This window comes from Theropithecus gelada, chromosome 17 (genome assembly GCF_003255815.1).
Source record: "Theropithecus gelada isolate Dixy chromosome 17, Tgel_1.0, whole genome shotgun sequence".
Lineage (NCBI taxonomy): Eukaryota > Metazoa > Chordata > Mammalia > Primates > Cercopithecidae > Theropithecus > Theropithecus gelada.
This window is the reverse complement of record NC_037685.1, coordinates 25161126-25173215: the sequence shown is the minus strand read 5'-3', so window position 1 is coordinate 25173215 and position 12090 is coordinate 25161126.

The following is a 12090-nucleotide window of genomic DNA, read 5'->3' as shown; positions in this document are numbered from 1 at the left end:
GACTCCTGCTCCTTTTTTTTGTTTTCTGTTTTCATGATAGATATTTCTTCAACCCTTTACTTTGAGCCGATGGGTGTCGTTATGTGTAAGCTGGATTTCTTAAAGATAGCAGATGTGCAGGTCTTGTTTTTTGTGTGTTTTTTTTTTTCTCATTCTACATGCCACTGTGCACCTTTTAAGTGGGCATTTAGACCATTTACATTCAATGTCAATATTGATATGTGAGGTTTTGATTCTATCATGGAGTTATTAGATGGTTTCTCTGTAGTTTCTATTGTGTGGTTTCTTCACAGGGTCTCCAGACTATGTATTTAACTGTGTTTTTGTGGTAGCAGGTATCATTCCTTTGTTTCCATGTTTAGAACTCCCTTAAGGTGCTCTTAGAGTAAGGCTGGTGTAGTGGTAACAATTTTTTTAGTACTTACTTGTTCGGAAAATATTTTATTTTTCCCTTGATTATAAAGCTTAGTTTGGCTGGACATGAAATTCTTGGTTGGAATTTCTTTTTTTTAATAACGCTGAAAATAGGCCCTGAATCTCATCTGCATTGTAAGGTTTCTGTTAAGAAATCTACTGTTAGACTGAAGAGGTTCCCTTTGTATGTAATCGTTCTTTTTCTCTGGTTGACTTTATTTATTTATTTATTTTATTTTAGCATTTACCTTGGTCAGTCTGATGACTATACTGCTTGGTGATGTTCATTTTTTACTGTATCTCACAAGTGTTCTTTGGATTTCTTGTACCTGGATATCTACCTCTCTAGCAAGATTAGAGAAGCTTTTTGAATAATTGTCTCAAATATATTTTTCAGGTTGTTCACTTTTTCTTTTTCTGATCAGGAATGCCAATAATTTGTAGGTTTGGTCACTGTACACTATCCCATATTTTTTGAAAACTTTATTTATTTTTTAAAATTCTATATTTATTGTTTCTGTCTGAGTGTGTTGGTTCAAAACACTGGTTTACAAAGTCTGAAATTCTTTGTTTTGCTTGGTCCAGTCTACTGATGAATCGTTCAATTGCATTTTGAAATTCCTTAAGTGAGTTTTTCAACTCCAGAAGCTCTGACTGACAATAATTTAAGATATTTATCTCTTCCTTTATTTTCTTGATTGCTTTATAAGTTTTTTCCTCCTGATTTTCAATCTTGTTTTAGATCTTATTAAGCTTCCTTGCAATTCACGTTTGATTTTTTAATGTCATTTTTAAATTTCCATTTTGATTAGGGACTATTGTTTGAGAGCTAGTGCAATCTTTTGGTGGTTGTCACTATGTTCAGATTTTTTGTGGTCTCAGAATTTTTTCACTGGTTTGTTCTCATCTGGAGATGCTGGCATTTGGAATTTTTTTAAAATTATATAATAAAATTTTGGTCTTTGTAATTACAACTAAGGCATTATGTTAACTAAGGATAGCAGTAAAATAATAATCCAAGGTTTCATCTTATTTTCTCAATTTTTTTACTTGAATTAAATATTATGGAGCAAAAGTTTTTAAATTATTTTATTATTATAAAGTTTTACTAGAAAAATATTCTAAGTCATCCAATGCATTCAAAAGCAAAAAGTTAGTATAAATATGACAATAATTAAATAGCAGTACTCATAGACGTTTGCTTCTGGTTTACATAAAATACTGGGAGAAAATTAAACATATGCTGTGCTCTCATAAACAAAACAATTCTGGAAGATACTGCCACTTTAGGAGAGAACACAAATACTCAAGGGCTTTAAATGTCACGTTTAAAATCAGGTATTATAAACATTAGCAAACTTAAAAGAAGAATTTTGTACATAGAATGATTTATATACAAACTAATTAAAACACTTAAAAGAATTATAGAAAATGGCACGTTATTATAGATTCCAATTTTGACCACTGTACATTAACATAGGTATACAGATGTTCTCTACAAGTTTATTTAGAATAATTTTTAAAATACTAAAGATTTATATATAGCAAAAAGCTATTGGGCAAATTTTAATTCTCCATATTTTAAAATGTTATCTGCACTATTTAAGGAGTCTTTATCTATGAAAACAAAATGCATGAACATAAGAGTGGTACAATATGGGAAGATTTGTCATTTTCTTTGCTGTCTTATTTTACATTATAAAGTTTCTTTAGTAGAAAAACCAAAAATGGAGGTTTTTGTTCAACCACACTGTAGATCTGTCAGGCTTCATCAGATCTTTTTTTCCAAAAAGGATGTATTTCTTCCTTTGAAAGAATATGCCGGTAAATAATTCTTACTTGCATCTAGATGTGAATCAATAGTAAGAAATCTGTCTCTATAGTGATTTTAAAATGCAACACTAGAATAAAAATTAAGATCTCATTTGAAACATTAGCACTTCTGTATATGGCCATTCCACCCTGAATGCATCTGATCTCATCTAAACATTAGCCCATTTTTGTTTAGACATCTTTATCCAAGATTTATTCTGGTGTGTTCTAGAATTCTAAAAGATGAATAGGTTTTCCACATCCAAAAAGTAAAATTATTTACTTTGTTTAATATGAGATAGGCATATTTTAAAGATGTACACACAAACAACCTTTTCTGAGACTCTGAGATTTCTCATGGGAATGAATATTTATCTTTGTTTAAAATGATTTGTCCATGTCATAGCCCAAACATCTTAGAAAAATCTAGCATAAAACAAGATCAAAATAAGTGTATTATAAATTAACAAGTAAAGGATAAGGCAGTGAATTCGTTCATTCTCATATTGTTATAAAGAACTACCCAAGAGTGGGTAATTCATAAGGAAAAGAGGTTTAATTGAATCACAGTTCTGCATGGTTGGGGATGCCTAAGGAAACATACAATCATGGCAGAAGAGGAAGAGGCATGTTTTACATGGCAGCAGGCAAGTGAGAGCAAGTGCAAACACAGGAAAAACTACCACTTATAAAACCATTATATCTTGTGAGAATTCAGTTAGTATCATGAGAACAGGATGGGGGAAACTGCCCCCATAATCCAGTCTCTTCCCACCAGGTCTCTTCCTAAACCCTTAGGTGTTACAATTCAAGTTGAGTTTTAGGTAGGGAAACAAAGCCTAACCATATCATTCCACTCCTGGCCCCTCCAAACCTCATGTCCTCATATTTCAAAATCAATCATACCTTCCTAACAGTCCTCCCATGTCAACCAGTTTCAGCATTAATTTCAAAGTCCAATGTCTCATCTAAGACAAGGCAAGTCCCTTTTGAGGATGAGACTGTAAAATCAAAAACAAGTTAGTTACTCCCAAGATACAATGATGGTACAGGAATTGGATAAATGATCCCATTCCAAAAGAAGTAAGTTGGTCAAAGAGAAGGGGCTACATTAAATCTGAAAGTTCCAAAATAGTCACCTTTGATTCCATGTCTCACATGCAGGTCATGCTGATGCAAAGGGTAGGCTCCCACAGCCTTGGACAGCTTCACTCCTATGTCTTTGCAGGGTACAGTCTCCCTCTCAGATGCTTTCACAGTCTGTCATTGAGTGTCTGCAGCTTTTCCAGGAACACAGTGCAAGCTGTTGGTGGATCTACCATTCTGGGGTCTGGAGGATGCTGGCCCTCTTCTCATAGCTCCACTAGGCAGTGCCCCAGTGGGGACTCTGTGTGGGAACTCTGACCCTGCATTTTCCTTCTGCACTGTCCTAGCAGAGGTTCTCCATGGGGGCTCTGCCCTGCAGCAAATTTCTGCAGGATATCTAGGCATTTTCATACATTCTCGGAAATCCAGGCAGAGGTTCCCAAACCTCAGTTCTTGACTTCTGTGCACCCACAGGCACAATACCACATGGAAGCCACCAGGGATTGGGGCTCGCACCCTCTGAAGCAACAGCCTGAGCTCTATGCTGAATCATTTTAGCCAGGGCTGGGATGCAGGGTGCCAAGTCCAAAGGTTGCACAGAGCAGTAGTGAGGCCCCAGGTCTGGCCCAAGAAACCATTTTTTCCTTCTAGACTTTTGGGCCTGTGATGGTAGGTGTTGCCATGAAGGTCTTTAACATGCCCTGGAGACATTTTTCTCATTGTTTTGTCTGTTAACATTCAGCTCCACGTTACTCAAAAAAAATTTCTGCAGCTAGCTTGCATTACTCCACAGAAAATGCATTTTACTTTTCTACTACATGGTCAGGCTGCAAATTTTCCTAACTTATCTGCTCTGTTTCCCTTTCAAACGTAAGTTCCAGTTTCAACCCATCTCTTTGTGAATGCAGAAGACTGGACACTTTGAAAATCAACCAGGTCACCTGGTAAATCCTTTGCTGCTTAGACATTTCTTTCACCAGATACCCTAAATCATCTCTCTCAAGGTCGACGTTCCACAGATTTCTAGGGCAGGGGCAAAAATGCCACCAGTCTCTGTTAAAGAATAGCATGAGTGACCCTTACTCCAGTTCCCAATAAGTTCCTCATCTCCAGCTGAGACCACCTCAGCCTGGACTTCATTGTTCACATCACTATCAGCATTTTGGTCAACACTATTTAATATGTCCCTAGAAAGTTGCAAGCTTTCCCATCTTCCTATCTTATCCTGAGCCCTCTAAACTGTTCCAACCTCTGCCCATTACCCAATTCCAAAGTTGCTTCCACATTTGCAAGTATCTTAGCAGTGCCCCACTCTCTGTGGTACCAACTTACTGTATTCGTCAGTTTTCACACTGCTATAAAAAACTGCCCAAGACTGAGTAATTTATGAAGAAAAGTGGTTTAATTGACTCACAGTTCCACATGGCTGGGGAGGCCTCAGGAAACTTAGAATTATGGCAGAAGGGGAAGAGGCACATCTTACATGGCGGGGGTTGAGAGAGAGCAAGTGCAAGTGCAGGAAAAAACTACGATTTATAAAACCATCAAATCTCCTGAGAATTCATTCACTATCATGAGAACAGCATGGGGAAAACTGCCCCCATAATCCAGTCACTTCCCACCAACTTTCTCCATAAACACCTGGAAATTACAATTCAAGATGAGATTTGAATGGAGGCAAAAAGCCTAACCATATCAGGCAGCATATCACAAAGCAATTAATTAGTTCTTGAATTATAGACACCAAAATCAACTATGTATAGTTCAGCAAAAAACAAAGTATTCTGAGAGTTACGTGGTGGTTGCACACAACATTTTCTGGGAACAGATTAATAAATTATAGAAATAGTTCAGAAACTAGGGTACCTTCTGTTTCAGGCAAAATATATTGTTCTATAGTATTTTTCATAGTTTTTTATTCCACAGTTTTCCTCTTGATTCTGAATTACTCTGCTTAGCATTTAAAATTTTAGATGATTTAATTATCGACTAACTTGAGTCATATTCCTTTGTCTAGGTGAAGTGGACATTTGTTATTTTTGCCTATCCAGGATTTACCCAAAATGAATCATAGATCTAAATGGAAAATACAAAACTTTAAATCTCTTAGAATATTATAAAGGAGAAAACTGTGATGACCTTGGGTATGAAAATGACTGTTTAAAATACAAGAAAATTTGATCCATGAAAGAAATAATTGATAAGCAGGACTTTATTGAAATTAAAAACTTCTCTGCAAAAATTAATAAACAGAATGAAAAGAAAAAGCCACAAACTTGGAGAATATATTTGCAAAAGACACATTAAGAGCTCTTATTCAAACTATACAAAGAACTCTTAATACTAAACAAAAAGAGAACAACAACAAAAAAAAATCTGATGAAAAAATGGTCCCAGAACACTAAAAGACAGTTCACCAAAGATGTACACATATTGAATAACCACATAAAAATTTGCTTCATATCATATGTCATCAAGAAAATGAGAATCTAACCAAGAATGAGACACCATTTACACACCAATTAGAATGGACAAATTTTAAAACACAGAGAACTCCAGATGCTTTCAAGGATGTGGAGCACCAGGAATTCTCACTCATTTCTGTTAAGATTATAAAATGATACAGCCACTTTAGAAAAACAGTTTTGCAATTTCTTACAAAACCAAACATATTCTATATGTTCTATACAATACTTCAATTATACCCCATAATATTTACCCAAAGAAGCTGAAATTTTTTTACATAAAAATTACTCACACAGATTGTTATGCAGCCTTATTCATAATTGCTAAAACTTGGAAGCAAGCAAACAAAATCTCTTTCAGTAGGTGAATGAATAAACTCTAGTACATCTAGACATGGAATCATTCAGTGCTAAAAATAAATAAGCTATCAAACCATGAAAAGACATAGAGAAACCTTAAATACATAGTACTAAGTGAAAGTAGCTAATCTGAAAAAGGCTGAATGCTGTATTATTTAAACTATGTGACATTCTGAAAAAGACAGAACTTCAATGATTAAAAAAAAAAAAAAAAATCAATGGTTGCCAGGAATTGTGGCAAGGGGGAATAGGCAGAGCACAGACTATTTTTATGATAAGTAAAACATTCTATGTGATACTATAGTGGTGGATACTTATTATTCATTTCTCCAAACCCATAGATTGTGTAACACCAAGAATGAACCCTAATGTAAACTATGAACTTTGGGTGATATTGATGTGTCAACGTAGTTCTTCAATTACAACAAATGTGCCACTATGTGGGGCGTGTTATTAATGAGGAAATGTGCTCATGAGGAGCACAGGGTAAATGGGCTCTCTCTTTACCTTTCAATTTTTGTTTTGTTTTCTTTTTTTCTTTTTTTTCGAGACGGAATGTTGCTCTGTCGCTCAGGCTGGAGTGCAATGGCACAATCTCGGCTCACTGCAAGCTCCGCCTCACGCCATTCTCCTGCCTCAGCCTCCCGAGTAGCTGGGACTACAGGCGCCCACCACGACGCTGGCTAATTTTTTGTATTTTTAGTAGAGACGGGGTTTCACTATGTTAGCCAGGATGGTCTCCATCTCCTGACCTCAGGATCCGCCCGCCTCGGCCTCCCAAAGTGCTGGGATTACAGGCATGAGACACCGCGCCCAGCCCCAATTTTTGTTTTCAATAAAACTACTCTCTGAAAATAAAGTTTTAAAATACTTTAAAAAAGAAATTAGCCTTAATCTGTTGAATTTTTATCATTTGACATTACTTTCATGCTGTCATTTGATTGCTTTATTTCATTTCCCAAATTGAGATAATCATAAATATACCTCAAAAAAATAAAAATCCTGTAGATATCATAGGCAACAAATACGGAAAATAAAGCATACTTCAAATGTAAGGTCATCACATGTATAAAACACTTAATGTTTTATACTTTTTTTTTTTTTTTTTTTTTTTTTTTTGAGACGGAGTGTCGCTCTGTCGCCCAGGCTGGAGTACAGTGGCCGGATCTCGGCTCACTGCAAGCTCCGCCTTCCGGGTTTACGCCATTCTCCTGCCTCAGCCTCCCGAGTAGCTGGGACTACAGGCGCCCGCCACCTCGCCCGGCTAGTTTTTTTTTGTATTTTTTAGTAGAGACGGGGTTTCACCGTGTTAGCCAGGATGGTCTTGATCTCCTGACCTCGTGATCCGCCCGCCTCAGCCTCCCAAAGTGCTGGGATTACAGGCTTGAGCCACCGCGCCCGGCCACTTAATGTTGATCATAGTTATAGCTTCAACTCTAGACGAGCATTTGAATTGCATATGTTAATTCACTCATGTCAAAAGGACAATGCATCAAATTAAAACATAAAACTGAAAGAGATAGCTGGATTAGTCAAATGCTTAACCTCTTAGGGAATGTATTATATATTTATTTAGCAGAGCCACATTTAGCATTAGAATAGAAAACAGCATAAAATATTCACGATGTCAAGATTTGAAATTTTATTGTTGGTTTCTTTATTGTAATTGTGCAGCAAGCATAATAATACATAACTGAATAAGGCTTCTATCCACAGTATTACTGTGCTGATTTCTTTAATAACTAAATAGATAATAACTGGAAATAATTTTAGAATACAAATACAAATGTTATAAGATCTGAAGACTTGAAAAATTACTATGCATGGAGAAAATTAAAATAAAGATTTAAAATTTCTACACAGAGGTTAAAAACCCAAAATAAAAAAGATGTTTGCTTTGGTAATTTATAGAGATAAAAATATTTACTTAAAACTAATCAGAATACATTGATATTCATTATGAAGAAATCATTATGCAACGGATAATTTAACAAAAGGATTTCAAATGCCTCAATTTATATGTTAAAGAAAATTGAATCTGTTTTTCCCCAAATTGTTTTGATTTGCTCCTTTTTCACATACATGACTCCTACTGCTCTTTGGTAGATGTTGTTTCAAACAGTTAATGGTCATATGTTTGAAAATCTGGTTAAATAATGTTAAGTAAATCCCCACCATCTTTATCCAATGAATGATTCAAAGATGGGATAACATATCCTGTATATAATATACTTTCCAAAATCAATTGTTACATTAATATTTACAGAAATTTTACCTGAAATAGTAATAAAAGATGTCTGCTTTGAGAAGATATGTACAATCTTGACTTTATGGCAATCTAAGATATACATATTACTATATTTTAAATGTTTATATATGTCATTCAAAGTCTAGTACATTTATATCCTTATTATTTCTATGATATATTAATAAATTTGAGAAAATACTTATCCAAGAACAATAGTAGATATTTATATTGAAAGGCTGCTACTCATTACTGTAGAATAAAGAAATGTTATGTATAGCTAATTCTCATTATTTGCAGCACTTAAGTTTTAGAAAATCACCACAAACACTGAATTTGTGAATACTGAGCTACTGCATCTTGAGAAAATGCAAGATTAGGCCCCTGCAAGCCTCTGGTCACATTTTGTCAAACAAAATGCTATTTGCCTTAGTATATGTTTGATTGCCAATATGTTTTTAAAACAAGCCAGTCTCATCAGTGTGGAAAACCTGCCGCTCCATACATTTTTCCCGTATAGCACTTAGCAGGTATTTTAAAATTCCTCCCCAGCCTACTTATCTGCACCTGCGAGTTTAACATTTTGTGTGTGTGCCCTATTACCTTTCCAGATGTGTAAGCCAGTCAGCTTTCAAAAGTGTTTAACATTTTTTCGTGACTTCAGGTCTCATTACTACAAATGTCTTTGGCTTTTGGTCTTACTATACTTTATAAAAAAAAAAAAAAAGTTATTCTCATGAATCCATAAATGTAGCCATTTCTTCAGTTTTTACATAGCTTCAAAACATACTATAGATGTGACTTCAGACTTTACAGAGCAGCCTCATGTACAGATTGACAACTTTTCCTTTTTATGAATGTTTTCTATTGTTGATTCATAATACTGAACTGAAGGACAGCATAAGTTATGCCTGAACAAATGTTATCTAGAAAACTTTTATTTTCCATAAGATATCTCACAGCATTCTTGTGAGATATCTTAGAAACATTAGACAGCCCTTCAACACCATGCTGGATGGTCATTGTGAAGAGTGAAATAACCAACAAAAAGAAGAACAATGTTCAGAGAGGGAAACTAAATGAACCATAAAGAACCACTTGTATGCAGAATGGGGGTTAAAGCAGAAGTCAGAATACCACATTGTTCTGCCTGAACTATGAATATTCATGTTAAGTAACTCAAATTTTTGGCAGCTCTGTGAATGTCTGTGAATGATTTTGAAGTACCCTAATTATTAATATTAGGGTTAGAATTAACTTTTAGCAAGTAGGAAAGTTTACAAATACAGGACACATCGATAAAGAATATCAGCTCTTCAAAATACATGCCTATCAATTAAATGTTACTCTGATCAGAATTACCCATTGGAAGGAGAGGTCTGAGCCATAATCAGTCTCTTAAAAATATTTCATCAAAAACAGAGACATTTTTCTTTGTATTATAAAATTCTTATATATGGCCATTACAGACTCAGCTACTATTTGGAGAATGTACTTCTCAATAGATCAATTTCTGCCTGAAGTTATAAATAAAAGTATTCTACACTTGCTTTGGCTTTGATTGTTTAGTATTTTACTTAATCATTTAGTGGCTTAAAAATCATTTAATACACCAGTTTAAAAAATTTAGATGGAATTTCTGAAATTAAGAAATGGACTACCAGGTAGGTTTTTATTTGAGAAATAAATGTGTCTTTAAAATTAAACCACATAGAAGCAGGTGGGATAATATATTTTTAAAAATTAAAGGTACACATAGATAAAAAACTTAACATTAGCTAGAAACAATTTCTACTCAATCAGACAGTCCATCTTTTGCATGACCTGTGATATAAAGTGTATTATCACTGAAATGACAAGAGACATAAAACTGGGAGATTTTAAAACTACACGTATAACTAAAATTATGATAGAAAACTATGAAACAAACGAATTGTAAAATGGGTACTTAATGTGAAAAATAACTAGACACTATGAAAAAACAATATAGGAGTTTCTCAAAATTTAGAAACAGAACTGCTAAATGATCTAGCAATCCTATTTCTGGATATTTATCCAAATTAATTGAAAACAGAATCTAAAAGAGATATTTGCACTCCCATATTTATTGTAACATTATTCACAGTAGCCAAGGTATGGCATTAATCTAAGTGTCCATTAATGGATGAATGCATAAAGAAAATGTTACGGCTGGGCACAGTGGTTCACACCTGTGGTCCCAGCACTTTGGGAGGCCGAGGTGGGCAGATCACGAGGTCAGGAGATCAAGACCATCCTGGCTAACACGGTGAAACCCGTCTCTACTAAAAGTACAAAAAAATTAGCCAGGCGTGGTGGCGGGCACCTGTAGTTGCAGCTACTTGGGAGGCTGAGGCAGGAGAATGGTGTGAACTTGGGAGGCGGAGCTTGCAGTGAGTGCCACTGCACTCCAGCCTGGGAGACAGAGTGAGACTCCATCTCAAAAAAAAAAAAAAAAAAGTTACACACACATACTCAAACACACAATAGTATATCATTCAGCCATAAAAAAAGAAGAGAATCATGACATTTGTAACAACATCGATGAACAGGAAGACATTATGCTAAGTGAAATAAACCAAACACAGAAAGACAAATACCACATTATCTCAGTTACATGTGGAATCTAAAAATGTCAAACTCATAGAAGCAAGGAATAGAATGGTGTTGATCAAAGATTGTGGGATGGAGAAAATTGATAGTTGTTTGTCAAAGGATACAACTTTCTGTTACACGATGAATAAGTTCTGAGGATTTAATGTACAACATGGTGACTATAGTCAACGAAACTCTATTTGTAACCTGAAATTTGCTGAGAGTAGGTCTTTAGTGTTTCCACAACACAGGAACTAAATGGTAACTATGTGAGGTGATGGATGTGTTAATTAATTTGATTGTGGTAATCACTTCACAACATACACATACATGAAATTATTATGAAATACACCTTAAATATATACAATATTTGTCAGTTATGCATCAGTAAAGATGAGGGAATGAAAGAAAATACAAACCAATTTTTTTTGTTTTTTTAAAAAAAGGAAATAAGTAGAGTCAGAGAAATAAATTGAGTCAAGATCCAATTTACACAATTACCCTTCTATCATTTACTGGTATATGAGCCACAGGTGAAACTCATCAATGTAAACAGGCACATAAGAACATATCCAATTATGAGATACATATTATCTGGAGTCTTTCAACCTATATGCCTGAAAATCTGTCTTTGTACAGTTCAAAGTCTCCAAATGACCACAAGAGCAATCTTCATTGATCAATTTCCTTTTCCCTATACAAGCTCACTCTAACAGCAATATTAGAGTGGAACAAGGAATTTGTCTCTATGCTTACTATTTGTTTTGTATCATATTTAATAAATGAGCATTTGAGAACATCCTTCTTTATATCAGTTCATTTTAAAAATTATTATTATTCTATTAAACTACTCTTTATTACTTCTGTAATATGTAAACCGAAAATTATTTCAAAACATGTCTCATGTTTTGAAAATTTTATAATTTTTAAGGTCTAATTTTCAATGAATATTAAGAGAGCTGGAAAAAAGGATCTAATCAATTCCTTGCTGATTTATAACTTTTCAAAGCAAGCACATTTCATAAACTTCAATAATCTTAGGAACAGAAGGAACTTTAAGTATAATCTAGATCACCTCCCTCATTTTATTAATTA